The sequence below is a fragment of the Podarcis bocagei genome, assembly GCF_964188305.1.
Source record: "Podarcis bocagei genome assembly, chromosome: 14".
Lineage (NCBI taxonomy): Eukaryota > Metazoa > Chordata > Lepidosauria > Squamata > Lacertidae > Podarcis > Podarcis bocagei.
The window spans coordinates 27,662,125-27,668,124 of NC_138139.1; positions in this window are offsets into that span (position 1 = coordinate 27,662,125).

Below are 6,000 nucleotides of genomic sequence, written 5' to 3' on the forward strand. Positions count from 1 at the left end.
CAACCCCTGATCCTTTTGACTGGAGGTGCTGGAGATTGAACTGGGATACAGTGGTACCTCATGTTAAGTACTTAATTCGTCCCAGAGGTCCGTTCTTAACCTGAAACTGTTCTTAACCTGAAGCACCACTTTAGCTAATGGGGCCTCCCGCTGCTGCTGCGCCGCCGCCACACGATTTCTGTTCTCATCCTGAAGCAAAGTTCTTAACCCGAGGTACTATTTCTGGGCTAGCAGAGTCTGTAACCTAAAACATATGTAACCAGAAGCGTAGGTAACCTGAGGTACCAATGTATTTTGAAGGCTAGGTGCGGATGCTGCCACAGAGCCACGGCCCTCCCGTGGCAGAGACCCCAGGGGAGACTGCAAGGTAAAAACCCATCAAAGCCAAGTTGTCGTGCGAGGCCTGGACCAGCCCTGTGGTGCCCTTCCAAGTGTTGCTGGACTACAACTCCCATCATCCCTATCCATTGGTCGTGCTGGCTGGGGCTGATGGGAGTTGGAGTCTTAACACCATTTGGAAGGCGTCACATTGCCTGTCCCTGGATTAAAGAACTGTCCCTGGAGTCTCCATGAAGAAGCCTCTCGTGTTTCTGCCTCTGTTGGTGCTACAACCCTCTTCATCCAGCTCAACATCCCTTCCTCAGCTCCAGAGCCAGACCTTTGGAGGCCAGCCTAAGCGCTGAAAAGATCATGGTACCCCCATATATAGTGCAAAATAAAAACAAGACTAAACCCGAAACAATGGTCCCCCCCAAATGACACAAAATTTACATGCATGCCCAAATGGACATGTGTGTCTGCCATGTGCAACACATGGCAGGATCTGCTGTCCTCCTATGATTTTGATCTACATTAGTAGGATGTCTCCTGGTTGAGCTGGGGATAAGTAATAAGAAAAGAAAATAAGAATGGGGAAAGAGTGTAGAGTGTAAGTTCTGATTTATCCCATGCAGACTACTTTGATCTTAGAATTGTAGAGTTGTAGGGTCATCTAGTCCAACCCCTTGTCCAACACACTTGCCAGTGTGGTGTAGTGGTTAAGAGCGGTGGACTCGTAATCTGGTGAACCGGGTTCGCGTCTCCGCTCCTCCACATGCAGCTGCTGGGTGACCTTGGGCCAGTCACACTTCTTTGAAGTCTCTCAGCCCCACTCACCTCACAGAGTGTTTGTTGTGGGGGAGGAAGGGAAAGGAGAATGTTAGCCACTTTGAGACTCCTTAGGCTAGTGATAAAGCGGGATATCAAATCCAAACTCCTCCTCTTCTTCTTTCAAGCAGCTCTTACCCTCAGAAAGTGATTCCTAATGTTTAGTTGGAATCTCTTCTCTTGTAATTTGAATCCATTGGGTTGGGTCCTACCCAAATGCCTCAGTACTTTTTATCTTTTTTTAATCAAATTCTTTAACCAAAAAAACCTATTTTCTTTTTGTGCCCTTTGCTGGTGCCTTAAGCACTTCCTTAGTCTGCCAATTGGATAATTCAGCGCTGCTTAGCACCTTTCTGGGTCCCAGGCTGAGAATCTCTGCAACCCTTTAGGGACCATTCCAGGCTCTTGTTGACCTGTGTGAGAGTCATGGAATCATGGAATTGTATAGTTGGAAGGGACCCCAATGGCTGTCTAGTCCAACCCCCTGCAATGCAGGAATCTCTGCTAAGTTATTTCACACATTGCTTGCCAATCACGAGTTTTGCGACTTGATTTACGCTTCACTCTGAGCTGTCCGCTGTGCAAACACAGTGCCTTCTGCTGTGGGAACAGCTTTCGGGTTGCTCTGCAGAAGAAGAATAAATTAAAATAATAATAAAAAACCCACTGGCTTCCAATTATATTGGGTTCGATTAAATTAAAATACATAGCACATATATTACACAATAAACCACAGCTATTTCATGGCTCGAATTAAGTTTTATTTGGGCAAATTACAAGCTTTCTTACAGTTGTGCCTTTGTGGAGCCAAGTCCTTTTTTTAATAAAACGAAGGGGGGGGGGACAAGCATATTTGGCAGACTCGTTTAAAGTGTGTATTCCCCACAACTGCATGGGCTCTTGATTTGCGCGATATAAATACACACAACTCTTTCCCAGGCTGGTCCTTTCCCGATCTTCCCTCACTCAAGATGATAGTAAACACAGGGGATCCTCTACCTCTCTTCATCGACCGTTTGAATGCTTTTTATTTCATTTAATTTTTAAAACTCTCCTTCCCATTTTTATTAGTTTGGCTGGGGACGGCCCTAGCAAAACCCTCCTGCTCATTAAGGAGCAGCCTGGCATTTCCCAGAATCCTTGAGGAAATATGACTCACCAGCTTACTTTCTAACGTCTATTTTGCTCGGCTACTTAAATAATAAAATGAGACCCAGGCTACATAACTTTGGGATTAGGAGGAAGAAGCTAAACCGAAGGCAAGAGTCTTGGCATCGTGCGGTTGACTCCACGGTCGGAGGCAGGAATGCTTCCGAATACGAGTTGCTGGAAACCGCAGAATCATAGAGTCCAGCCCCTTGCAATGCGGGAATCACAGCTAAAGAAGATTTGCTTAATCTGCATATTATTATTTTTCTGCTTCTCTTGCAATGTAATTTGGGTTGACAGGTGGCCATCCAACCTCTCTTTAAAATCCTCCAGTGAAGGAAGAGTCCACCACCTTTCAAGGGAGCTCAGTTCAGTTCATGCCATAACTTACAGATGAATAGTCCTTACTTGAGATAGGGTTGAAAATCGAAGGTGGTGGTGGGGAATCATAGGGATGGGGGGTCTTCCCACCCCTACAAGAGCTGTGTGTGCCAAATGAATAAACAGAAGAGCTGCAAAATGTAGCATTTGGGGCAGAATTCTGCCTCCCAATAATTCTTTTTAAATTAAAAGACAAGTTCCTAGTCCTTAATGGGCATGGTTCTGCCTGGTAACCTTGCTAAATCCAGAAGAGTTGCAGAATAATATGTTTAGCCCTTGCAAGGTGCTTGTGTAGCCCTCTCCCTTCTCTACAATTAGGAGGAGGAGCAGAATATACCGTATTTTTCGCCCTATAGGACGCACTTTTCCCCCTCCAAAAATGAAGGGGAAATCTGGGTGCGTCCCATGGGGCGAATGCAGGCTTTCGCTGAAGCCTGGAGAGCGAGAGGGGTCGGTGCGCACCGACCCCTCTCGCGCTCCAGGCTTCAGGAAGCTCTGCGCAACCCTCGGGAGACCAGCTCCGAGGGTTGCGTAGAGCTGCCTGCAGTCCCCGGCTCAGCACAGCTCTGCGCGGCCATCGGGAGCGGGGCGCTACGTCCCGCCCCCTCCGGATGGCGGTGCAGAGCTGCCTGCTGTCCCGGGATCAGCGCAGCTCTGCGCAGCCACCGGGAGCCGGGGGCGAAGCCCGCCCTGCTCCAGATGGCCGCGCAAAGCTGCCTGCAGTCCCGGGACTGCAGGCAGATCTGCGCCACCATCCTGAGAGGGGCGCTAAGTCCCGCCCTGCTCTGGATGGTGGCGCAGAGCTGCCTGCCGTGCCGGGACTGAAGGAAGATCTGCGCCGCCATCCCGAGCGGGGCGCTAAGTCCCGCCCCGCTCCGGATGGTGGTGCAGAGCTGCCTGCAGTCGTGGGATCAGCGCACTTCTCCCCATCACCAGCCTCACAAGCTCGGGGGACAGCGGGGAGGCAGAGCGTGCCTTCCCACTGTTCCCCGAGCTGGTTCTTCCAGCCCCGCACCTGGGGGGGAAATAAATTTTTTTCTTTATTTCCCCCCAAAAAAACTAGGTGCGTCCTATGGGCCGGAGCGTCTTATGGGGCGCAAAATACGGTATTATTCAAAATTGCAAACACTGCCTAGTTATGGGAGGGAAATCCAGGGCTCGCCCTACCCTAAGGCAGATTGAAGTGATGGCCTCAGGAGGCGATGCTAGAGGTGGTGTGGTGGCAGGGAAATTAAGATTCCACCGGATGGAGAAAGGGGTGGAAGTGCCATATTTGCCTCCAGGAGCAATATGTCTTGACCCAGCTCTGTTGGAAACGTTATACATTTGCTTAATCTGCATAATTTTCTCTGCTCCTCTTGCAATGTAGTTTGGGATGTCTTCGCCCAGACTGGAGATTTATTTGCTTATTCAGCATGCTTGTCTTATATCCATTGGGTGGTAATATATCTGTAAGTCATGACACTTTAATGATGGGGGGGGGAGGTCAATGAGAGGGGGCCTGGTGTTCCGTTTTAAGAGAAATCCCCTTGGACTTTCACCACACACCAGAAAATCATTTTGTTTGGGTTGCCACATTTCGTTTGTGAGCATGACTCTGTCAAAATCACATTTCTAAGAGGATGGCTGGGAAATTTTTGTCTCGCTGCCCAATCAGAAGAACTGAGCTTCTGTGGCTGGTTCATGTGCAACATTTGAAAGCTTCTGGGCTTCCTGCCTCTCCCCCTCCTCTCCCACCCCGGAGCAAACATACACACTCTGTTGCTTCGTGGGGTTTGAGGGCTATTTGATACTGTAGTAAAAGTTTGCTTTCGCGTGGAAACCGCAACCCAGTTATGAAGGTTGCACACCAGATCATTTGTAAGGGAATGAGAACTCCTTTCTGGATTTGCCAGAGGGCAGAGGGAGATAGATCAGCTTTCTTAAAATGGGCTTCCTTCCTAGAATCATAGCATTGCAGAAATGGATGGGACACCAAGGGTCATCTAGTCCAACCCCCTAACAGATGGCCATCCAACCTCTGCTTAAAAACCTCTGGTGTCCACCACCATCCAAGTGAATCCGTTCAGCTCATACTGTCAGGATGTTCTTCTAAATACTCAGTCTGAATCTTCTTTCTTGTCCTTTGAATCCATTGGTTTGGGTCCCGCCCTCTGCAACAGCAGAAAACAAGCTCGCTCCATCTTCCATGTGGCAGCCCTTCAGATATTTGAAGACAGCTATCATACCACCTCTCAGCCTTCTCTTCTCCAGGCTAAACATCCCAAACTCTCTCTACCATTCCTCATAAGGCTTGGTTTCCAGACCCTTGATCCCTTCCCCTGCACAGCTTGTCAATATCCTTCTTAAACTGTGGTGCCCAGAACTCTGCTCCTTCTTTTTCTGCCCTGCCCCAAGAAGGCAATTAACCACATAAAACTAGTATCACAGAGACATCAGCTGCCTCCAGACCACGTACACACAATGCATTTAAAGCACACCCACCCAAATAATCCCGGGAGTTGTAGTTTATCTCTCACAGAGCTACAGTTCCCAGCACCCTTAATAGACTGCAGCTCCCAGGAGTCTTAGGGTGCGTGAGTTTTAAACGTCTGGTGTGTACACAGCCAAATTTGAACACATCAGGTTTTTTGAAATTATGGGTAGGCTTGGAGTCCCCTTAACTGTGAGTTATTACCCCAAAGGCATGTTGTTGTCAAGATGAAGATGCCGATTTATGGAAGGAGTGAAGAAGATGCCTTCTTCAGAAATGTGTAGAAAGGAGCCTGATTCTGCAGGATCCAGGATCCCATTTCACCAACCAATTTGCTTCTGATGTGCACTGAGCAACGGAGACTAAAGGAACCCCTTCACGGGGTTTGGATTTTGCTCCTGGAACCCTCTCTTGGTGTGTAACTTGGGTTTGCCCAGTGCAATTCGAGCCCCCTTCAGGGTGACATTCTTTTTTCATTGTGCATTTGTGATTCTTTGTTTTCATGTTGGTATCGGGGCAATTATACACAATCTTACTTTCAATCCTGCAGGGTGGACATTCCCCTCCAGACTGGTGTTTTATTGGGGGTGTACTCGGCAACATGTTATTGTAACAAAAAGAGTACATCAGTGATGGATTTAATACGTTTTAGTTAGTTTTTTTATGTTTCTCCAATGATACCACATTATTGCTGTCTGGAGCAGCCATAGTGCAATGAAAGCAGGACAAAAAATAAACCAGAACATTTGTGGTATATAAAAAGTTAATGGGATTTCAGCAGGAAGTTATGTGGTATGCCCTGATTAGAAATGAAGTGACCATTTATAATGGAATCCAAAAAATGCTTAAGA